Below are 25,584 nucleotides of genomic sequence, written 5' to 3' on the forward strand. Positions count from 1 at the left end.
TTCAGCATTGGGGGCCAATGCAGCTTGGGGAGAGAAAGGCTGTAACAGAGAGGTTGGTGAGGAGGAGGAAACCTGTTAAAGTGGCAAAATAAATTTAAGCCTCTTGCTGCTCTTGGATGTTTGACATGTTCAAAATACTTCTGGCAGAAATGGATTATTAGGTAGGATGCAAAGTCAAAAGTGTCTGGCAAGTACAATTCAATGTCTGCCTCTGATTTTTATTTCAGGGGTAGAATTTCCATGTGTCTCTTTTCAGAGGACTGTGATTGTGCACTATCATCTGAGAGTATTTCTGCTGTGAGTTCCCCATGGACCGTGGGGGCAGGACAGTGCTCTGTCCTGGACTGGGCTGGATATCCTGCCAGCATCCCTGTGTAAGTTCTGGAAGCTGATGTGGCTGCTTTGTGTTGGGTTACTGTGGTGCTGCCCACAGACTCAGGGTAGGAAGAACGGCCTCAAAGTCAAGCATGAAACCTGTTCTGTGTTTCTGACTTTCTGCATTAATGTCCCTTATTTCTTATTTCTCCTTCCATGATTGTGCCAGTGTTCAGATGTCCTTTGATATTCACATTGCTGTGCTTTCAAAGCTTTGCTTCATTTCTCATTATCTCCTATGTAGACCAAGTCACTGAAATAGAATGTTGGATTAAAGTGTTTTTTTTTTTTTTAAATGAAATTATAAATATAGTGCCAAATGAAACAATGTATTTAATGTCTAATCAAACAAAACATTTGCTTCAGTATTACTTTTGTTATTCACTGTGGTGAAAATAGGCTCCAAAGAAAAACCCAAATAATGTTGGCAATATAGTATTTTAAAATTTTTAAAATTGTTTTTGGCTTATCCAACAAGCCCCAAAGTACTAATTATCCAGTCACCAGCCTTCTGTTTACTATCTGATGCCAGGGTTCAGTCCTTTTTTAAAAAGCTTAATTTAAAAGAAATGCAACAAAGAAGAACAAATAGACTGTCTCATACATGAAGGGTGGTTATGATTCTTTGACTTGCTTGGAGAAAAAAAAAGACAAATCTCTGCCACTAGCTCTGGCCTTGCAGCCTTTGTGAGTTATGGATCTTTCATAACCAGGGAAGAAACTTAACACTCACCCTTCATGGGTGAAACAGCCTATTCATATAGCAAACAATTATGAATGGATTTAAAGAGATGCCAAGATTATAGTCTGGAAATATCAATTATTATAATCTTGTTTAATTCTTTCCTTCCCTTCTGCTTGTACTTCATATGCAGGATCTAGCAGTGACAACTGGATGCTTAATATTGACTATTGTGCTGTTAACAGAAATAGCATTACCTTTAAAATACAACTAAAAAGAAACAAAACTTTCTGAATTCTTCCCTGAGATGAAGCAAACAATAGTTATTCATTTCAGCTGCATTTCAGCTCTGAATATGACCACAGCTCACAGGGCTGCAGTCTGTGCAAGGTGCCTTGGAGGAGGTTGTCTGTGGCTGGGAGGGAAATAAGATGTTTTATGGTATCTGAATTACCCTGGGCTTTACTGGCGCTGCAGTTTGTGCTTCTCTGTACTCCCTGCTCTGTTATTATATTTGTGGGAACTTGAGGACCGTGAGACAAAGATGTCACTGCAGCTGACCATAAAAACGTGACATCCCATCTGTCACGCCCTGTTGTGCCACTGACAGCATCCTCTTCAGGCTCCACTTTCCCCAGGAACTCCTTCTGAGGGGACAACTCTTCCTGGGCTGGATTCTTCCTGTGCAAATGAGGAGCAGAAATTGCAGCCTGGGCTCTCCTGAGTCAGCTCCAGGCCCTAAACTGAGCCCTGCTCACAGTCTCTGGAGAGAGATAAATACTCTGCTCTTTTTGCTGATTAGGATCCTAACTAAGATGACTCTATTAGCTGTCTACAGTCACTAGGAATGAACCTCCTCATGCAAAATTTGTCATCTTAAATTCAAATATAAAGAAGGATGGCTTGAAAGTAGAATTTTTAGCTGGGGATAATTAAAATTCAAATGGCACCTGCATGGAGTAGATTAGAGTCAACCTGTCATCTTTCTCAAGTGCTCACATAAGAGAACATCATTACTAGGGCACCAAGTAAAATAGCCTGAGGCTTCTTTAGGATACATTTTGCAGAAGTGCTGTGTAAGAATGAGAACAGATGGAAGCCAGGGGATGTGAGCTGCGTGAAGCATCAGTAACAATGTAATTGCTGCCTCCAGAGAAGGGAAAGCAAAGGACAACAGCCTGGGAATGGAAAGAAAATTTTCCAGGAGCTAAAATAGTGGCAAAGTTGTTTCTGTCAGGATGTGAAAAAGCATACCTGGAATAGTACCATCCCATTTCTGCACATTTACAGGTAATACATTCTGCAAATGACATTCTGCTCTACATTAGGAGTGAAAAAATACTTCTTTTTCCTGCTCCACTTCCTCTTCCTCACTCTGGGATTAAAAATGCTATGAGGAGGATCAGAAGAAGAAAGATGAGGAGCTGTTGCTTGACTCTTTAACCCTGTCTGAAAACCCCACGGTGCAGTATGACTAGTCTTGCAAAAAACCACAAATTGGTTTCTGGCAACAAAGGGTGGATAATAACCCTGCAAAAGTGAGTTCTCCCTAAATACCCAGTTGTACTAGCAGTGAAGTAAATCCATTTGTTTCAGTGGTGCAACGCTTCCACTACAGAAGAACATTTTGACTACAGAAGCTCTCTAGACCTGAGGTTTGTCTGATTCTCAGCAGGGAAGGAAGCCTAAAGGGCCTCTTTCAGCAACTGAAAGCTTTGAAAGAGCAGCTGGCAGGTCCATGAGCTTCTTGATGACTGTTTTGCTTGATATTTCAAGGGGTAACTTTTGTGTACTAGAAAGCTTTTGGCTTGCTTTATAATTTAGCCTTTTATAACCTGTTGAAACAATAGTATACATCTCCTCTGTGTCTTGTGTTTGCATATGTATACATATATTTGTATTTATATGAATCCATATGGGTACATTGGCAAGTATGCATAAATATATATACACACATCTGTATATGTTTTTATGTTGCATATTTGTCCTATCTATAGATACATCTATATCAACCTATTTAATTTTTCTTTTCAATTCTCTTCTCTGTTTTCTGCATGCTGGAGCAGACCACCTACATGTGTTTGAAATGGCTTTCAGTCAGTTGCCACTACAGCACGAGGTGGTAGAAGTGCACTCTTATTAATGGATTTAAACCACTGTCTTTGTTATGCTCCTGGGCCTAATTCTTGGCAACAGCAAATTGCTGAAACTCTGCTAAATTGTTCCATTGACTTTCCTGGAGCATTTTATGTGCTCTGAGGGTTGGCTCCGTGAGAGTCAGCATGGGCAGGCAGCTCGGACAGCTCCAGCCCCCAGGCTCAAACACAGACAGTGAATGTATTTCTGTCACCTCACTGGGTGGGGGATCCCAGAGCAGCACCCAGGACATGGAGAGACACAACAAGGACATGGAGGTACCATTCCACTTGGCCATGCTGGAGGTCACTGCTCTTCACACTGCTTTAGCAAGGGTCACTCCCAGCTGCAAGGGCACTGAGGGCATTTTATAATCCTCATCTCCAATCTTCTGCTTTTAACACATCCCTCCCAACAGGCTAAAAGGCTTGTGGCTGTAAGGATGGACTAGAACACACAAAAATCCACAGGGCATGTCTGGTCACTGAAACAGCAGAAAGGTTTTTCGGTCCTTTCATCTCCTTTTTCAGCCATTACTGAGTGAAGCTCTCAAAGCAGGTTCCATGCATGTACCTTTCCCCCATGCTACATGGAAATGCTGTCACAAAAATCAGGTGAGCCTCTTCCAGCCAACACTTCTGGGGGCAGTTCAGAAATAACATGGGAGTAGGATATACAGTTCAGTCACTATAGCAGAAAAATTCAGTGTTTGATTTTCTCCTGAAAAAAGATAAGGAATACAGGAGAACTGTCTTCCTGCAAATGACATAAAGCAAACGAAACTTCATTCTCTCCTGGGAATGATTGTAAGCTTGTTCGTACTTGGTGAGCTTCAACCAAAGGTGGCACTAGGGGATCACAAGTAAGTCTTTAAATACACCACTGATACTCATTCTCTTCCTGTCCTTTTGTTCTCAACTCCTTCTCCTCCAGATTTTTCAGGTGATATTTTCTAAAAATGGACAAGCCTTCTCACTGACACTGGCTGGAGATACAGAGGTAGGAATGGTGAGGAGGATGGAAAGCTGTTGGTAATCTCTCTTCTTTTAATACTGAAGGAAAATCTGCTTATTATCTGTGTATTACCTGTGCAGGATGGTGTTAATTCTGTAAAGAAATGTGGATTGAATTCCAGTTTTAAAAATCAATCAGGAATTAGATCTGTTCAGATATATTAATGTCTCCTTCTCTACCTCATATCTGACAAACTCTAAATTGCCCCAGTCCTCTTGTGCTCCAACTCGATGTGTATTGTTGAGATTTTGGAAAACGCTTCATTTTCACTTGCGGGCTTTGATAGCTGGCCATGCCTGCATCTTTGGAAAGTTCCTTCAAATCCTTTCTTCTTCTCTGTCTTTCAGCTGGGAGAGAACTCTGGAAACAAGGTATAGGCTGCTGCTGCTGCAAACCCTTGTAGGAGCTGCTAAACTTCTAATCTTCCTGTAAAATTAACCTGGCAATGGAATGTGATGCTGCAGTCTGCTTAAATAGAGTGTGTTTCCTGTGGGGTTGTAAGGAAGTCACTCCTGTTTCTGCTCCAGTTCCCTGTCTGAGCAATAACTCTTCTTCCTCCATGAGCTGCTGGGACAGTAAATCAATTCTCTCACATGCTGCGGGTCTGGGTGACACATACATTTCTAGATATTCCCCTGAGTCTGCCCCAAATCCTTGTGGGGTTGTCATCTTCTGCTGTTAGGCAGGGCCTGTTGCTGCCTGCCCAGTGAAGGATTTAAAGGAAAACAGGGCTGAGAAAAAGACCCAAACTGTTTCAGATCAGCTTTGCCTTGTGTTTCTCTAGGCATACCTGACCTTCTCAGGTCCCTAGGTTTTAATCCTGTTCCTGACATGGATCTGAATGAAGCCATCACCTTTAATTTTTACAACAGTTTCATACTTCAGGATAACACATCTGATATTTCAAAAGGACTACTGAAATCAATGGGTCTTGGATACTTTGGTGCTGTTGGGGGACTCAATGAAGAAATATTTATGTCATTTGATGAGTAAAGTTGATCCAGAATAACTTTGCCTCAGGCTTCCTAAAAGCAAAAGAGAGGGAATTTTATTTACCTATCTATAGGAAAGCTGGGACTAAAAATCATAGGTGAAGTATTACTAATTTTAATCCATATTAGATGTATGTTACAGACTAGCATCATATTAAAAAACGGACCAATTAGATTGAATCAAGAATCATGTCTTGTCTTATTAAACAGTACAAAATCACCTTCATATGTCACCCTCTTTCAGTACTGTCCCTCTCCTTTTGGTTTAATTTCTGTCCTTGAACGTAAGGTCACAGGTAAGGTGAGTGCTGCTTGCATCAGAGCACAGCAGCCTGCCTTGTACCATGTACCAGCAGGGAAGCGAGGACACAAATTCATTAATGGCTTGGTGTGTCATCTTGAACTTTGAGAAATACTTCTTTTGAGCTGCACTTCATTGTGCAACCGCACAAAAATGCATCATTCAATTTTTAAAAAGGGAAAGGCGTTCTCCAGCCTAATGTGGTGTCTGGTGCTTCCAGCCTCTACTCAGGACTCTGCTCATTACAGTCCCTGTTTCTGTGAAGAATTCATAGGCACAAAGGGTTAATAAATTGCAAATGAAATGATGACTGCATCTGTTAAAAAATACATCACGTTTCTCTGTCCACAGTAGGGTTTTAGAGCTGCTTGTGCATTGCCAAAACCTTCCAGAAACGCGGGCAGTGTGACCCCTCGGTGCGTGCAGTGTGAGCAGAGTTTCTGATAGACTGGGTATCACATTGTGGGGGAAAAAAGCCAGCCCTCCAAACCAGAGAGGAGAGGAGAGCATGGAAAATTTGGGTCCCCTGCGCTCCCCGCACAGCTCTTTATTTGTTTAAAGAATTTGTGCGGTATGTGTGAACTATCCAAGTGAAGCCCTGCCTCCTGCCGTGTGCTAATGACACAGTTTAAATCACTCCCATGTGCTGCTCTCTGCTCTGCTTACCCCACCGCAGTAAACACACGCTGCTAATGCCAGGAGCCTGACAGAGGCTCAGAAAAGCCAAGTGTGTATTAAAACCCGAACTTGAGTCTTAGTGCTGGGTGTAACTCCCATCATTTTGTCTTTGCTGTCTCAGAGACAGCAGAGACTGAATGTCACAAGTGCTTCTTGGTGCATTTTGGTAAAGTTTCAGATGATTGTGGGTTTTTCTGGAGGAAATAGTGTTCAGAAAAAGTGAAGAGATCGTTTTCTGGTCTAAATGGTCAGATGCAGGGCCTCCTTGTGGGTGGAGAACAGTGCTGTGACCTCCCCTCTGCCAGGAGAAAGCTTCTGGCAGATAGAGAAACTCTAAAAGTCTCTGAGAGTGAAGGGATCAGGACAGTTGTCACATATCCCATATCTATATCCCATTTGGGTGGATATTGGAGACAGAAATCTCAATCTTATTTTCTTCAAAAAATTGATGAAACAGGGTAACATTTTCTGACGGTACACATGGGTCTGCAGTTGACCAGGAGATAAACTAAATGGCTTTGTGCTTGTCACTGCAAACTTTTCTGAAAGTATATCCATCCCTCACATGTTTTTAGTCCATCAGTTATTTAAAGAGCACCTATGTACCTCTGGAATACCTTTCTCCTCTTTTTGTCCTATTCTGTTTTTTTGTTTTATATGGTGGTATTAGACAGACTTTTTCAGTTCCCTTTCAAGACTGCTGTCAATGCACCAAGATCTTCTGATCCAAAGCCCTCTGAAGTCAATCAGCTGAAACTTTCTGAGAGCTCAGTGGTCTTCGGGTAAGGCCCCAAGGTATCAAAGGACAGAGCTTGAGAAGTGCTTGGATTTTAAGATGAAGTTGTCCTTACAAAGAAGCCTTTAGGGAACATGCTTCTTCAGGAGTAAACCTTCACTGATATAAGACAGGTTCAGTGTTGGTAATAGTACAGGGATTTTTTTGTATAATGTCCATTCCTTTTATATTCTGATTAATACCCCCACTGTGTTAGTTGTGATAGAAGCAGAGTTAATTCTTCTTGTCCAGCACCTTTCTCCCCTGTTAATATTTACTTCTTAATGGATATCATGAGAGGTACTGCTTGCTTGCTTTTGGTGAACATATCACATTATATTTTCTGGAGTTAATTAATTTATCCTCAGAATTTGGAAGTTGGATTGAAGTGAGATAGACACAAATGCTATGGAAATCATCAAGGATATTAAAATTATGATTTAGTTAGGAAACAAATGCAGTTTTACACAAATAAGGTCTCCTGCATGCCAGTTACTAAATACAGTAATCCTCTGTGTGCTGTTGTCCTTATATGAAGGAAGGATGGGAAATAGTATTTTTAAAATACAATATTTGTGATTAAAGTTAAAAGTAATTTTTCCCTCCCATTTTTTGACTCCAATTAACTGTTTATTTGTGGTCTGTTAGGGCTGAAGCAGGCATAGGACAGACATTAGCATTACTTAAGCCTGGATTAGAATGAAGGCAAAGCCTCAAATTTCATGGTTGTTTACAATGATGATTTTGTTTGTTTGTTTGCCTTCTGATTATGGCTTTAAGAAGCATGCATTCCAATAGGTACTGAGATGAATGTAAATGTTCATTTTTATTGATATTTCAAGGCAATTTTGTGACCCTAAAGTTCAGCTGTTTGTATTTTCTTCTTTACAGAAATTACATCTGAACGGCCATGACAAATTATTCTAGTTTATATTCACCTTTCTGAAGTAAGTAAGAATAAGCCTGTTTTTTTTTTCTGGTGTTTGCATATACAACTTGCTGTCTTGTTTAGTCAACTGAAAATCACATTCCTTAAAACTGTTTAATTACTTGAAATGCCCTAGAGTGCAGTCTGGTAAAATGCTGATTGTCCTTGGGGTCAGTGGCATTCTCTAGAGTGACCATGTCCCCAACAATCACACTCTAGGTACGGGGTCAGGATTAAAAAAAATTTTTCTTGCTCAGTTCAATATATATCAACCTACCATCCTAATAAAGTGGGGAAGTGGGGAGATACCCAGCCACTTGTCACCTCCTCCTAGAAGGTTCAGTCTCCATGACAAAACTGGGAACCCAGACTCATCTTGAGCATTTCCTTTCCAAGAGAGCAACAGGCAGAGTCGTTGTGGAGATGTTTGGAAAAGGTGACTGAAATGTGAAGCTGCAGGTATCTCAGTTAGTCAAGAAATGTCTGGATATTCGTATTTAAAGGAAATTATGAATCCGTTAATCTGATTTAAACACTTTAGTGTTGCCTTGGAACAGAGATGCAGATATTGTCACATTCCTTTTGCAAGCAGGACCCAAGGTCTTGTGGATCTGCTGATGTTACAAGGTAAAGGGTGAGGCACATTAGCTCCTTTGTGAGCAAGAGCAAGCTTTGGAACTGTAGCATGAAAAAAATGCGGTTTAGGTATGGTAAAGACATTTTCATTTGAAAGCCAGTCATAGTTCAGGAAAAAACTCATGCTGAACCTGAAATTTTGCCTGCTTTATGTGTCGCTCCATAAAGTTTATGTGAGCATGGAGGCTGAGCCTGTCTAAAATGATTTATTAAATGGAAGTTGAGAGCAGTGAAGAAGATTAGAAAGAGCAGAATTCATGAGAACAATCAAACCTAGAGCTGTTGAGTTTGGCTGTTTCGTTTAGGAACAATACAGTGCTAATCTCAGGTATCCCTAAAATGCGTGCAGGAGCAGAAATACTGTGCTAGCTTCTACTTGCTCTTGCTTACACCTGGATGCTAATATTAAGTATATTATTAAAAAGTTAAACAAGGCTTAAGCCAAGCCCTGAGCTGGCAAGAAATACTATTGTGATGTATGAATCAGTCATAGTTATTATGTAAGGAAGAGAACTTGCTTCAAAGGCCAAAGGGCACTTTCTCCTTTTGTTTTTTTCACTTCTTTCTTAAAGGCAGGGCTCTGGAGGGAGGTTTAGAGGGTGTGAAATAGAGCTGCTCTGTTGTGCTGCGTGCTACAGTGTGTTAAATGTAAGTTTGCCATCCTTTTGTTCTGTCTTCTTGGGAAGCTAATAGAAGAGTCCAGAGTAACCAGCTGCATGTCTTGTCCAGGTCCTGGTCTAATAATTCTGCAAACCCGTGAGAGTTTATTAATTCCCCATTATGATTTGGGTTTCCTTTCTGACCAGGCTGCTTGTGCAGCACCCCCAGCCTCCTGGTGCAGATGTGGTTTATAATATTTCTGCACTGTGAGTGCTGTAACAGCAGCAGTGCTAGAAAAAGCCCATTCCGAGTGTGCTGTGGCCTTAGCATGGATAAATGCACTCGGGTGGAGATGATAAAAAACAGGAGAAAATAGGGAAAGTATTAATCCTTTCCCAAAGGACGTTTGTGTGTTTTCAGTGTTCTAGGTTAAGGAAGACAGTAAACACAGAGTATCTGAACAGGACTCAGTGAGAGGCTGTAAAGCAGCATATTCCCTGAAATGAGATACAAAATCCCTAAGGATAAAATGCCAGCTTCCTCCTCATGGATTGAACAGCCGAAGTTTTTGCAGTGTCCAAAAATGAAGGGTACTCTTGACATGCAAGGCATAAAGTCCATACTTGGGTTAGCCTGTCCTACCCTGAGCCCAGTTGAAATGGATCTGTAGGAAAGGACGTGATTGAGGAGGGTTGAGTGATCCATCTCCCTGCTCCAGGAGCAGCCAGCATGGACACTGAGGGACAGTGCACCAATTTCTGTCTGTCTTATGTCATTTTACTTTGCAGAGTAATCTGTACCACGAGCAGTAAAGCTAAAAATGGGGTTGCATAAATGTTTCTCATTTACCTAGAACTGTGTGCTATTTCTCAGAATCCTTTGGAAGCAGGTGGCTGCTGTACCCCCAGGACAGGGCTGGCAGACTTGGAACCAGCTCCCAGTTTGTTATAAAGGCCATCTTGGCTGCTGTCAGTATTGCTTCAGCTGGGACTTTCTGGAGCCTGCTTCTATAAATATACAACAATTCAGTTGTGTAATTGCCATTACCAATGTGAATTCAATTTGTCTATATTTTTATACCATAGCATTAGGTCTCAGAATCTTGCACTGGTATGGATTCTTTTAATAAATACTGATCTCTCCAGATCTTGAGAGGCAGAAATGAAGTCATCAGAAGCAGATGGGGCATGGAATAAAGTGAAAAATATAAGTAATTTTTAGCAAGCTTGTTTTGCTTTTAATCCAGTGTTGTTTATGCTGAATAATTCCCTCTAATCACCTGAACCACATTAAAAATAGAGTTCTGATTCCAAGATCTTTTGATTCAGACTATTTATTTGTTGAAAGTATCAGTGTTTTAACTGAAAAAATACTGCCACTTGTGTTGGAATAAGATCTGATATAAAAATCTACCTCTGAAATGTAAGAATCACTGAAAGAATTGGAAACGTAGCATAATCTTGCTCAATCCTTCTCTCAGCAAGACAATCTGGTTAGATATGGTCCAGAAGGATTTTGTGGTGGTCACTTGGAGCTAGATGGACACTGCTGCCTTATTTTGCTGATCAGTGATTGGAATCCCAATATCAAAGCATTTAAAGCACAGACTTTAAAGCTTCCCACTCACATGATGCAAAGTGTTCTGCAATGTACCTTGGGCCACAGGGCTGCCTTAAGTACTGTCATTAATAGTTGTTAGTAGCTCTTATAAGGCATCTCTTACATTTCCTTTAATTCATACAGAGTTGTTGTTGCCTGTCCTGTTGACAGCTTTGCATGTGTGCTTCCTTGGCAGGGACAGCACAGGAAATACTGTTCTTGCACTTTACTATGCACAAAGGAATAACTCCGTGGCACGTCTTCAAATGTGTGCACAAAGAGAGGATCTGTAAGAAAAAAGGCAGCATGCATCTGCACAGTGCTGTATTCCATGGATTCTGCTGCAGGCAAATTCCCTGTGAAACACATTCACTGGTACAAATGCACGTGAGGAAGGGGAACAGAAGGGAAGTGCAAGGCTCAGACCTGTTATTATGTGTGAGCTGTTCAGAGTAATCAATGAGGGATATTCTGGACTCCAGGGCTTGCAGTGTGTCAGCTCTGCAGATGTCTTGGGCACTGTGTGAGGAAATGAGTCTTCCCCACTGTATTTCTTATCACCACCTTGCCAGGCTGCTTGGATGTTTCAGCATTAGCCTGTGAGTAAGCTCTTCTAGACAAAAGTACCTGAAATAACAGAGAATTCTACCCTAGAGTTCTGTACGAGGCTTACTCCTCTTCTGATGGATTTGTGTGGCAGCCTGACCTAATTTTGTAAGTACAAATCCAGACTTGTATTCAGTACAGCTAATCCCCATTTCTTCTTTTCAGATGGACTTTGCAAAGTTTATAACTATCCTCAGATCTGTGCAGGATCATGTCCTTAGTTACTGCTCCATGTTGATACTGGCATTGTTTCAAATATAATGAATACCTGAATAAACAACCCTGAAAAATATACGTGTAGATATATATATGTTCAAGATTAGATTTATTAGTTTGGCCTTCGGCCAGTTGCCTAAGTACAACTGCTGTCTTAAAAAAAGATCAATCTCTGATAGTCAGGAGCTTTAGGCAAAATTTTTCCTTTTAGATCTTGGACCAGCCATAGTTCTTTGGGTCATCTTATTCACTTGATTGAATAACTACTGATTTTAACAGGAAGGCTTTTTAGAATTGGGATATTAAATAGACTTAAGTGGCACATTTTGTGCAGTGGAGAAAAAAAAAGTTCTTCAGACTGAGAGGGTAGAAGGGTAATTCACCCCAAATTGAAGCTTCAGGATTGAGAATGAGTTAAAAGTAATGCCTTCCATTAGCTAGGAATTGATTATTTTTCTTTCCCACAGCCCCTTCCATAACAGTGAGCCAGATCTCCTGGTTTTGGCTTTGGTTTTTCGCTGTCCTGAGGCTTTTCATGGTTTTCAGCTGAGTGCTGCAGCAGAGCTCAGCAGAAGTGTGAGCCCATGTGAAACTGCCTTGGTTTGACTGCACTGTGTGATGCACTGAGAGCACATTAGAATGCTTTCTTTCCCTAATTGACCTTAGATGGGGAAGGAAATAATATGATGCTGCTTCTCTGTCCTTTTCAGAATCTGAGAAAGCTTCTTCCATGCATCATTATCCCACAGTGCTGCTTCCAGCACCTCTCAGATGTAGCACGTTATGTTTTTTTGGAGCTGATGCTGATCACCATGATCTGTGCAGCTCAGCCTCATTGCTGCTATAATTAAGCCCTTCTGTTATAAACTAAGTAGTCTGAAAACAATTTTCTTCATTTACTGCACCTGCCAAGGAAGAGCTCCTGCAGCCTTTAATGATGCAGGTAATCCTATTACTGCCAACACAAATACTCCATTACAGAAAGGCTGCAGACCCACAACTAGAACTTGCTGAAGCATTTCCCAGGAAGCTTTTGTCCATGTTCCTCCACATAAAGATTTGAATATTTTGTAGGAAAACATTGTCCAATTGTAGACAGTCTCTGGAGCAGGAGAGTGATTAGTGCTCAGAATGGCCAGTAGCACAGGTTGAGACATTCTCACAGGAATGTGAAGATGCAGCTTCAGGTTTTTACTTAGAAAAAGAAACCCTATCTAGGCCAAATATTGTAAACACTGGGATATTTCCAATTCTGACAAAGTCTGTTCACCTTTCCACTTCCCAAGCCCCCAACATTTTGCTTTCATTTTACCACAAAGCAAAGCATCAAGGTCTTTTTATAGAAGGAATTCTGGTTCTCAGTAAGATCAGACTATATCTTTGTTCTGATCTCAGTACAATATTTCCCAGGTGACAAGATGTTGGTAGGTGCTTAAAATGCCACAGTGATGGGGACTTCTTTTTGCAGAACCTAAAAAAATCACATCAGGTTTGTTATATACTCACAAAGTCTGAATCCTGGTCATGGTGAGAAAGCAAATGGAGAGTCTAATTTTCATTCCTACACTTTAATTCTATGTTCATTTGTATCTGTTAGGACTGCTCCTACTGGAGCTGATTTGAATTCTAAACAGTGTTAGATATTTATTTTTGTAAAGCTGTGCCATTCATCTTTAATATAATCATCTAATTTACTCTATTAATGCCAGCTGCTCCATTTGGCACAGGTCACCTGGAGTGTTTGGAACACTCTGCTAATTTTTCCTTGAACTAATTCTAAAAATCCATAGAAGTCAGAGCACTCCCCCTCCACAGAGAGGGAATGTTTATTTTTGTCCATATTCCTAAACACCTTCTTAGTTTGGCAGAATAAAATATCCTCTGGGAGGCAGACTTCCATTTTGCAGGGAATTATTTATTTATTTGGTTAGTTTTTTCCAGAACTGTCCTTAGCATTCCCGGGTGACCCCAGGGAGCAGCCACTTGTATTTTTCAGAGCAAAGAGCTGCTGCCTTGAAGAGGATGCTTTTGAATTCTTTGGTGCCTGCTACTTCTCCTCTCTCCTGTATTTGAAATCTTCTAGGATGGGTAAGAGTGTGAAATGTTTCATGTTTCCATTCCCTGGCAAACTTGGCTGAACACCACTTCACCCCACCCCTGGTCTCACAGAAAGCAAGTGCAAGATTTGGAATTGCGTAGAGCTTTGTACAAGTTAGGGCTAGTCCACTCTGAGACAGCAGAAAAAACAAAAATGAACAAGAGTGATGGCCTCAGCAAATACAACAGCTGAAACACGATGTGGAACTGCTGTGATTTTTCTTGAGCTGTGATTTTATGTGTTTTTCAAGCTACAGATAACAGCACAGGTCCTGTCCCTCCAACCCAAACTTCAACTACACTTCTTAGTCCACAGAAGAGGGCATGGTTTTATCTGCCTTCCAAAATATTCAACTAGAAAACTAAACTAAAAGTAAATGTAATTTTAAAAAATTAAAATGTAAATTGTAACAGGCAACTGTACTTTGAATAATGAAAGAGCTTTTCCCTAGCTCAGGAACTTCTAGGACATAGATTAGGGGCAGGCCTCTGGCATCCCTATTCTGCTTTCCATTCTGCTGTAAAGCAGAGATCCTGATCACAGAAAAAACTATTTTCCTCCTGTATAACTGTAATGAATTTATTAAAAACACACAATGGTGTGAGACAGTTTTGACTAGGCACATTACCAAAGGTGATAACATAATTAAGCCATGGCTTGTCGGAGGTTGAGACAGTAGCTAAAGGGAAAATAGTTTCATTTCTCCATCTGGACCATAGAGTGAATTTGAAATCCTGCTGCTGCTTCTGCTGCATGGCAATGACTGTCCTGGAGAATGCAGTGCTCTGTAGGTGTGAGTGCTCAGCAGTGCTCCAGCAGCATCCTCTGAGGGGTCTCAGGAGAGCTCTCCCAAGCAGCCCAGCAGATCTTATTGAGCATTTTCTAAATGATCTAACTTCCCCAAAAGGTTGAACGGGGAGTTCATGGTCTGTAAAGATCCTGTTTGATCAGCAGTGGTTCGTGAGTTCAGGTTCAATCCCCACAGAGATTAACTCAAAACCAGTTTGTACTTCTAGGAAAATTTAGCAGCTCTTGTACTCTGAATTAGTAGTCAACTAATGTTGCTACTTTGAATGTAGTATTTCATTTCTTAATAGATTAAAAATCTTTGCTATTCAGTTGTGGACATTAACAGCTGTCTTATCTCTAGTGCTTTTCTGTGAGCAGATCCCTAGCCGTAGGTTCATGCTAATTAGAAAAGGGTATTGAGTGTATGTGTATTAGTTTCAACTTTGTATTTAACCTCCCCAGATTTCTTAATGTTTTCAAAAAAGGCTTTATTTTAGCCTAACCTCTTGAAACTACTTATCCTAATATTTATCCTCGTGTTGTATTGCAGACAATCCCATTCCGTTAGCAAGTAATTAATGTGAGGCCGTGTCACCAAACCCTGAGGCCCATCACTGGTGCAACTGAGTGTTAATTTAAAGCATGTTATACTCCTCAAATTATCTCTTTTGAAGAGTCTCTCTGCCACAGTTTTGTACTGCTTTGTTTTCAAAGTAATCATCTAGAGTCCAGATTTCCTTTGGGAGGGAAAAACAAACAAACAAAAATGAAAAGCCAAAATAAAGAGTTGGAGCCAAACCCTTTCAAATTAATGAGTTAAAGATTTCAGACTTTTGTATTGTTACCCGATGTTGAAGCATTAAGTTGCCTCCCATAGTTTCCTTTCCTCCTTTGTTAGTTAAAACCTCTTTTTTCTTTTTTATGATCAGTTTTTACAAGTCTGATTTTTTCATCTTCATCAGAAATTGTATGTTAAAGTTATTAAGCCAGCAAGGGCTGAATAGATTTTTGGGCTTTTTCACCTCCCAGCCCTGTATCAAAAAAGGCACTGAACGTGAGATCATGGCCTTTTTAGGCAAGCGTGATCTTTTTTCCAGTTCTAACAAATTTCAGACACATTTGAACAGCAAAGATCACGTTTCTGTGCTGTAGGTAGATGGCTCCAGCATTATTCACATGATTCTTTGTATATGTCTGAAGCAGCCCTTTAACAAGAGCAGTGAGCCAGCTCTGAAATACAATAGCACTCAGGGCCACCCTTTTATGTTTGTTTACTCACTTTTATGAGCCTTCCTCAGTTATTTGATTCACAGGGCTGAAGCATGCCAGAAGACAGCTCAAGAAATTCATTGGGGTTTTTTTTGGAGAGGCCTGCTCTGCTGACCTCTGTACCAGGATTCCGGAGCTTTCTTATGGAACTTGAAATGTGTGTTTTTTTACCACACGGCTGGTTAACAACGTATCTGATCTGCTGTCTGTAGCAGTCTATCTCTTGATTTTTATACACCTCCACTGGCATGGAGTCTCCACTGCTGAAGGTCTGTTCCAGAGCAAGATAAATCTGTAAACAACAGCGACATTGAAGAAATTTTATTTATCACGTCAAGATTTTGCCAGTGAATGTCACATGAGGGCCAGTGGGTATCAAACCTAATTCTGCTGCTCATAGAAAAAAGATTTAACAGGAGATAAATTAACCATTGGACCATTTTTTCTGTTACTTCCTTTCATCATGGTTGTAATTTTGAAGAGCTAAATATAAATAAAAGTTGTAAACCATACTAACAGCTGTAATCTTATTGCAGCAATTACCTATATTTTCTCACTTTCATTATGGAAAATAGGTCCAGCCTGATCTAACTGAAATAACCCTAGATTTGAGCCCACTTGTACAGAGCTTTAGTTAGAAATTGATATGCAAATCACTCTCCTCTGTGACCATGTGCCCAGTAAACTGAGGGTTGACTCAGTCTTTTGAGTATTTAAAAACTAAGCCAAAAGGTCTAGACCTTTGTGTCTAGAACCTTCCTTCTTTTTATGTGTGCACAGTTGCATGAATAAAAGGATTGAATCATCCAGGTGCTACTGTACTAGAAGTAATTAATACTTAGAGGAAAAGTATGGTTTTTCCTCCCATAAATTGATTTAATTTTCATATCCTGATTGCCTGGAGCGGCTCACTTCAGCAACCTTGCAGAATTTGCCGTGGTTTTGATTTATTGTACAGCATCCTTCTGCACTTTTAATCCTTACAGCTTTCACACATATGGAATTAGTTACAGATTTAATGCCCCATTGATATCAGTGCAAATATTTAATTTCTGACATCTGTAAAAGAAAGGAGATCAGAGTTTCCTTTATTTTCCTGCTGCTAATTCTCATTTAGATATATTTTCTACTGCAAAGGTAAATCTTTTGAGCTTGAAATATGACTGACATCTGAAATGTAACTGTTGATAAATATGTGTTTTGTAAACATAGTGAACGTCTCTACGAGTCAGGGATAAAAGTTTTACTCTTGTTTGCAAGGCCCTAAAATGTGCAAAATGTCCTGTGTATCGAATGATGAGTTACTTACTGCTAACTTTCTTTTTCTTATTTTCCTATTTTGTTAAAATATGGCTATGAGCAGGACATATTTTCCTAGCATATCCAGTCCTGCTGTACTAATGATTAATTGTTTATCTGCTACTTATGGTGGCATTTTCTAGGCTATATCTGTAGGAGATACACTTTATATGATTTCATATATACATACATATTTCCAAGTATATGAAATAATTTTAAAGGAAAGAGATGACAGGTTTGGAAAGCCAGCCCCTGTGGAGTTTTATGTATCAAGATTTCTGAGGAACTGAACAAGAGGAGATGGCTTTCCTTATTAGGAGGAGCCATGTAGAAAATCACAGTTTTTATTCATCATCATATTGAACAAGTCAGAGAATTGGATTTTTGCTCCATATCTGTATGTCTTTTGGGCATTTTTGTAAAGAACTTAGTGGGTAGTTCCTGTCAATTTTTTTACTTGAAAAATCTTTTTTATTAAGGAGACCAGATTGAGTGTTTGATCCATAGCTATATCAATGAAATTTCATGAGAAAAGTATTTCAAACATTTTTTTGAAGATTTTGGGTTACTCTTACTTTTTAAAATATAATAGTATTTTTAATAGCATGTGACTTCATAAACAAAGCAAATTTTATTTTATAGGGTTTTGTTTTGGTTTGGTTTTTTTAACTGCTCTCTTCTGAAATGAAAATCAGTTTTTGCCTAAATATTTACTGTCCAGAGAAAATGGTCCTGGCTCCTCTACATTTAATTTGGAGTGGTATAGACAGGTAAGAATTTTCTAATAAACAGTGTGGATATTCAAAGTAGCTTCTATAGAGCCAGCTGCTAAAATGTAGCCAACCAATTGAGGGCCTGCACTGTGTTCTTGGGGGGAACACTCACAGATTTTGGTTAATATTATTATTGACATATTTGAAATAAGTAGTTATGGATTCTGAGGCATGTAATATAAAGGAGATAATTATTAAGGTAAACACTTTGTGTTAGTAGAATAATAATTGCTGTGGAAATTAGGGCTGACAGCTACTTCTTTGTCAGTGAGGTTCAGAGAAATTTTATTTAGGCAGACACCAAAGCAGACATGGACAGAAGAGTCCCACTAAGCCTCCATCCTTGTCAAATAGAGTCGAGCACTGAAGCTGTGTTAATATATGCAAATTTATTCTGCCTATATTCATTTAAATATTTCAGAAAACAACATCACTTCTGCATTTATTTCTCTCTAAAATTTGCTTTAATCAAGAAGATTATCTACCACTTTCACTATTAAAACATTAAAATGGGGCTGCCCACAATATTATTTATTATGCTTTCACCCTTGGCTTGTATCTCTGAATTTCAAGGAGGAAAGCAATCCTCATTGTCCTAACGGTTCTAATTTAGTTCCTGGGTCAGATTTGTCAAAGTTAAGTAAGTTTATGGTGGGATTCTGAAGGATATAAAAATAAGCAGTTCCTCTTAATGTACAAGGCCATTTATTCACACAGATGTGCAGTGATCCTAGATGACATGGAGGTTTGGATGAAATACCCTCAAAGCTGCTAGTAGTTATTGTCCAAAGTCAGTATGGAGCATAGATGGTTCTATCAAAGAAATTGAAAAAGACTAATTTGATGCCTATCTTTGGCATGTGAAAAGGGGGAAAATTCATGGGAATTTTAGTGTGTTCAGCTTAATGGCAACTTCTTGAAACACACCAAGACTAATAACCAAACAGAATGTTATGTCAAAATCAGATTAGATTTGAGATTGCCAAATCCTTTCTGCAGGTATCACGCCTTGCATATAAGAAGAAAAAAGATGTAATTTGTCCTGTAATCAGTGAATTCTGGTCTCTTGTGATGCTCTCTGAAAAAAGCCAGAGAACCAGAGTCCTGACAGATATGGAATCAAAGCAAAATTGGCTAAATAATTATTTTCTTTATGACAATTGTTGGTGCTTAATTGTCACAGTACTAATGACGTTTTCATCATATTCTGTATTATTTTCTGGATCAATTTTTAAAATTTTTTTTTCATTGAAAATGGAATGAGAGCATTGAATTATGAAATTGGTAGATTAGTTGATACTTTGGGAAAAAGCACTCCAGTACTCCAAGGTGTACTTTGAAGATCCTCCTAAATTTTGAAGTGATCTGAATAAAAATGAGACAACTACGGGAAGGCAGTGACAGAAATGTAGCTCTGTTAAGTAAGGTAAGGACTGAAATGGCCTATAGAAATCTCTGTACTTCCACGTCCCTGGGTACTCATATTCAGTCTGACTGACACACTGAGAGATGAGATCTTTGGAGTAATCTGGAAATGGCTGAAATGTCCTGTTTGCTCCTGGTGTGGGAAGGAGCAGTGAGCAATGAGCAGGCCTTCTTTGCCAGACTAGTTCTGTGCATCCTTGTGGAGAATGGCACATGCTTTTAAATAAGGGCAGAAAAAATTCTGCTTAAATGCTAAAAAAATGCTATCTGTTTTGTACAATGCAGTTTTGCACTGAGCTCCAGATTTTTTTGGTTCCTGTTAGGAATATAGGATATTCTCCCTTGTTAATTCCATAGCCCACAGGCAGTAAAATTAGAAGTGTCCAACAAGCAAGAAAACATACTGTAATTAAAAGCTGTTACCTCGCCCTTCCCTCTGCGGATCTCAGTAAGAAAAATGTTAAGAATAAAGTCTTGAGCAAAAGTAATTTTTTATGAGATTTTCCATCTCTAAAGGTACAAAAATCTTAATTTCCCATTGACAGTCATAGCAGAAGCAGCTGGTCTTAATTGAAGAAAATCTCTCCTGATATTTTCTTCTAGAAGTCAGACAAAACCAAATGCTGAATCTGCACACCTCTGAAACTTCATAAGTCTAGAGCTGGATCAGGCTGTGAACTTTGCATCTGGTCCATATCAGTATAAGAAACCAAGCAAAAAGAAAGAAAAATCAAAGAAGTTTTAGAAGTAATGTGTATATTAAACCTCATTTCATTCATACTCTTTGAAGGTTATGCATTCCTCTCTGTTCCAGGAGCCTAAGATTGTGCAGCTTGCTCTCTGGGAGAGCACTCTAAAGCTGCAGGCTTTGGGGCAGGTGGTTTGGGAACAAGGACAGGCAAATGTCTGGGGATCATATCCTTCAAGGAGCTGTCCTGATGGACAGTTTTGAGGACCTCTGTATGATTTGATGGGTTTTCATTCTCTTGGCATGCTGCTGGTGCCCGTGGCTGTGTTGGTGTCTGTGGGTCAGGTTCCTGGCAGTCAAGTGGCAGCAGAGTCTGGTCAGTGTGTCCTAAACCCACACATGACTAAGGTGAGCTGGATTTCCATAGGCTGAACGTGATCCAACTTTACTCTGCCTGTTCTTAGTGCACACCAAGCATGGAAGAACCCAGCTGGGGAGAAATGTAGGCTGTAAGAAGGGTGGAGCAGGGAGACAGGCTATAATAAACCCCTTACTAACATTTCTGCAAGTCCTTGCTTGTAGATGCAGTAAAATTGAAGAGCTCATCCATATATGAGCAATTAGAAGCAAAACCAACATAAACATTCCTGCACAGCTAATCAATAAACTCGTATGTCTTCATTAGCAAGGTAGCATTTTGTGTTATTGATATTAAAGATCTACTTTCTGTGTTGGGTTTCACTGCAATTGTTATTGATGAATAAAACCCCTGTGGGCTGAAATTCTTGTCTTTTAAAAACTAGAATCTTGATTGGATGGCTTTATTTTCCTTGCATTGTTTCTCACCACATCTCCTATTAAGCCAAAAGTATTGAGAATGTATTATTTCCCAAGTCTCAGTTATGACTCACACTGGACAGTAGCAGAATGCTGAAACTCCATTGGTGTATGTGCATCACTTAGGGCTATTTTAAGAATGAATTTTGATTTGTGTCATTCCTACTTTAAATATGACTTGTTCAATAACATGTTCAGTAGTAATTAGATAATTTAATGTCTACTGACAGGTCTTTTGTGAGTGAGACCCAATTTTAGCTCTGCATACCAAGGAGCTTGCCAAGGAAAAGTAACCCTTTTACTTAGTAAGGAAGGATAATGGGTAACTTCTGGAATTAAGTGAAAAATTGAATCCAGCTTCCTGTGTGCACTTTAGGTCCCACACTGGGATTACAGAACTAGCTCTGAACTGCTTGGCTGCTGACAATAAAGATTTTATGTGTGTCACGTTGAATTTTCAAAAAAGTTCTCGAATCAAAAAGGTCAGTTTTACATTGAGTCCGGCTGCTTGTTTAGGAATTTAAGTGCTTTGCACTGGCTTGTCTTCTCTGTACTCCTCAAATTTAAGTAGTTTTTTGGAGAAAAAAATGATAATATTCCAGTTTAAGGAAAGGGGGAAAAGAAAATAAGGTCATATGCAAACAGAATTTAAAAGTGCTAGCCTAGTTTCCATCATTAAGAATTTATCCACTGAAGAGCTCTTATTGGCCAAGTGCTTGCTTACCAATGATTTCACTATAAGAGGAATTTTATAAACACAGGAATAATTTCATTTCCTTGTATTACTATGTATTATTATCTATTCATATATCTATGTATATTTGAGTAATGCAGAGTCAGTATCTTTAGCAATGAAGGTGCTTCTGCCCTTGGAATGAGACAGCAAATAAAAATAAATATGCTTTTTCTTGCATTCACCATTTTAAATATTTATAGGCTGTCTTCTGTGGTACATAACCTATTGCATTATAGGTCATCGTTTTCTGTGGAGTGCTTCATTCTGAGAACTGCCTGGCTGTGCCATGTAATCACTGGGAGCAGACACGTGGGACCCCTGCAAAAAGGAAATGCCATCATTTCTAATCTGTGCTCATAAATGGATCATGCAACTCTTAAGACCTGTGTGAATATCCACTTCAAAAAGTTTTAAAAGTCTGTATTAAAAGCTTCTTCATTTTAACACGGCATTCTCCCACAGAGATTTTCTGCAATGGTTCATTAATCAAGAAAAGCTTCATTAATCAAGATATAGTCTGAATTTTTGAAAACATATTTAAATTAAATACTCAGTCCTGACAGAATGTATTTGCTGATGTATTTAGCTAGAACTGTGTGAAACTCTCAGTCAAGAAATCAACTGATTTTCATTCAGCCTTCTAACAGGATGTCTTTAACTTTGATTTTTAGGTTCCTTTTGGTGTGAGGCAGATTTACAATCTTTCTATTTGTAAATTATTTTTTTATATATATAAAACTTCCGTGTGTGCTGATTGGAGAATATTTTTCTTTGAAATTCTGCTGTCTGAATTCCACAAGAAAAATAACCAGGAAGCCCTGTGATGTGATATTGTAACCAGACTCTCACTTAACTACTCATTTGTCTTTTAACTTGGTCGTGGGAACAGTAATTTACTAACCTAATTCAATGCATTTGTTGCCGTTAGAGATCAATGCTGCTCCAAGCAAAGTCAATAACAAAACTTTATTGATTTTCCTGGGACCAGATCAGCCCCTTTACACATGAGTGAGACCTTATAGCATCATAATTTTTCTGTACAAATGCTGAAATATTAACCCATGTTTTTTGTCCTTGCACAGATCCTGATACATTGTGTAAAAGGGAGTTTAGAGGGCAGCTGACTTCTCCAAAGAGCTGTGGCAGATGAAACATCCAGCGAGGATTTCCAACCCACTGAACCACAGAACATAGCAGGGCTCCACTCTGAACATGAAGAGATAGGTTGTCAATATGTTACTAATATGATTGATAATTATTCCTTTCTACTACTTAAATGACTATTTTTTCTTTCCCAGGCGTAGGTAAGAGCCCAAGTTCTGGGAAGAAATCAAATATGTTATAAACCAAGTATTTTTGGGAGGCAGTGGAATTTAAGATGAGAAGCATCACCCTTTTTGCCAAGAAGTAGGAATTAATGTACTGTGTGTGTTGTTGGATGCACTGTACATCCAGAATCTTGTTGGACTCCGTGTGATAAAGAAATGAGGGTTTGTTTAAGGCGTCAGTGCCATGATCTTCTGATATTCAGCTCTAGATCAGTGGTAAGATTTGACAATAACAAAGACTGTTCTAAACCCCATCACTTATGTCTGTAAAAGCATTGGGGAGCTCTTAATCTGTAAGCTTTAGACTTAGAGGTCATAGACTTTAGAAGGTCATAGGCAGAGATGCACAGGAGTCAGTAAGGAAACTGCTGGAGGATGCTAGCAGAAATTCAAAAAGATGAAGGTGTATGGTAGATAGCTTAAGTTAACAGAAGATACCTAAATTGTTATCCCAACATTCAGTACCAAAGAGGAAAAGGACTACCAGTAAAACATATTTTAAAATGGCTTCTCCCCACTGAGATTGCTGTGAGAGGAAAATCTGAATGTGGTAATTAAAAACTTTAAACAAAGAATATGCAAAATACAGAGAAATGTAAGTTTGGGAACTGAGTCAATAGGAATGTAGACAAAATGAGATTTGTCTGCAGCCTTGCATCCTTTCTCTGAGCTGCCTCAGCAGCCCCAGGGTGATTGGGAAATGATTCCTAAGCCATTCTGAGGCTTCAGATCAGGGTCTTACAGAATGAACAGCAAAACACAACCTCTGCATCTACAAACAACCCTAGGTTTGGTAAGCTATAATCACTATAGCCCCCAAAGGTCTCCTATGTTGTTTCAGTTTAATTAGGCTATTAAAAGAAAACAAACCTGCTCTTGATGTTTATGAATATGCAGTGTTCTGTGTTTTTTGTGTGAAGCAAGTTCATATCTTCACCCTGTCTCCATTTTTTTTTGTTTGTGTGTGTGCAGGTAAACTGTTTGAAATTATCCTTTGTTTTATAGAAATTAGTTGAGCCCAGTAAAATATTTCTCTCAAATACCATTCTAAATACAAAGGCCTTACTGATATACAGCTGAATATTTAGAGAACTAATTTATTAAGAGCAGAACCAGTAATTTTTTATTGGAGAATCCTACGGCTTTATCACATTGTTCTATATTAAAGTAATGATGCATCAAGCTCCCCATTAGTTAGTGAGGAAGAAACCCTCAGGGCAATTGAAATGAAACAACTTAATGTACAGAGTACCTGGCAAAAAAATTACAAGGCTAGACTAGAAGAATGTGGCTACGCTGGAGGTCTGTAACCACAGTCTCCCTGAGCCTGGAGCCCTGGCACACCACAGCAGCTCTTAGGGACACTTCTTGGGAAAAAGAGATTTGTAAACTGATATTTGAAAATGGCTGCACAGGACAGCTTTGTCAATGTATTTCAGCACGGAATATCGAAAAGAATTGTGAAACTCTCAACCTTTGATGTGCAAACTCCCTGTTTCACAATAATTAAATAATGAAGTTGTTTAATAAGGAGGTTGGTAGGGAATAAATAAGTTTTAAAATGTCAGGACGTATTCTGGAAATATTTCTGTACATTTAAACTTGTAGATTTAAAAAAACTAGTTATGTATCTGGATATCAAAGTTTGTTCAACAAACATTTTTGTAAAGATCTTTAATAGGTCTTGGGGTTGGTTTCTATTTGCTCCCCTAAAAATGGAGGCAGGTCTTCACAAGCCAGATTTTGACTCTATATATATAAATTTTTGTTGTTGTTGTTGTAAATAAATATATTGCTTTATGTGTGAATCAGAGAACAAGTTACAATGGAATGATATAATTTCTGTTTCTCGGGCTTTATGCCTAAATCATAATTAGCAAACGTGTCTGCCAATTATGCATTATAATAAATGGAATATTACTGCAATTTACTTGTGAAATTTCAAATATGTTGGATTTTTAAAGAGAAAATTTGTGCTGCTAATTGATTGTATGAGTTATTTTACTTGTGCCAGCAGGCAAGGGAGAGAAATCGTATATGTTATGAAGGAACGTAACACAAGAATACAGATATTTTCTACACTGAAATCATAGAGCAACACATAGAAAATATATAAAAAGAATGAAAGAAAAATAAGATTGAGTACCCTGATTCTATACATTGCATAGAGGTCAAAACTGGGCTCAAGTCTTCTCTGTGGGGTTCAGAAATGTGATACTTTGCATGAGGTGGCACTGCTGGTAATTTATCTTTTCATTAACATATAGATACCTAACAGGGTGTGTTGTTTGTGTCTCCCATACTCTGCTGGGTATCTCTGTGTTATCCTTCATTGCAATTAAAGTTATATTTGTACCGTTGGTGTTTCTAGAAAACTGTATAAGTTATTTATACACATATATATTATATAATATGTATATATATACGGTATAGAACGACTCTATACGTAGAACTAGTAGACATGCAAAAAACCTGCAGGTTCGATTATTTTTGCTTCCCTTATTGCTTTAACTTCTGAAGACAGAGAAGCTGACTGACTATTGCAAATTACTTAGGAGTGGTAGATTGAAGTGGCAATTAATCTTACACCCTTGACTGGAGCTCTCTCTCCTCCTCCTTTAGAGCAACTACCGTGTTTCTTTCAGTGTTGATTCACAGCATGAATATTCTCATCAAGAGATGTTCTGCTGCAATTTTGGAAACGCAACATTTCTGTGCTGATACATCAGTTATTTTAATGTTCCCTATTTAATGAAATTATTATCAATATTGCTTTCTTATGCTTCTGTCTGAGGCAACATTAG

General features: G+C 38.9%; 1 long non-coding RNA gene across 1 annotated transcript; it reads left to right on the forward strand.

Annotated features, from left to right (window-relative positions):
* Positions 1 to 225: 225 nt before the first annotated feature.
* On the forward strand, positions 226 to 24,706 carry LOC148222624 (uncharacterized). Its single transcript, XR_015805608.1, has 3 exons — positions 226 to 374; positions 7,845 to 7,900; positions 22,535 to 24,706. It is a non-coding gene; the product is annotated as an uncharacterized LOC148222624 (long non-coding RNA).
* The last annotated feature ends 878 nt before the right edge of the window (positions 24,707 to 25,584 follow it).

The sequence above is a fragment of the Sturnus vulgaris genome, chromosome 10 (genome assembly GCF_052056855.1).
Source record: "Sturnus vulgaris isolate bStuVul1 chromosome 10, bStuVul1.hap1, whole genome shotgun sequence".
NCBI classification, from domain to species: domain Eukaryota; kingdom Metazoa; phylum Chordata; class Aves; order Passeriformes; family Sturnidae; genus Sturnus; species Sturnus vulgaris.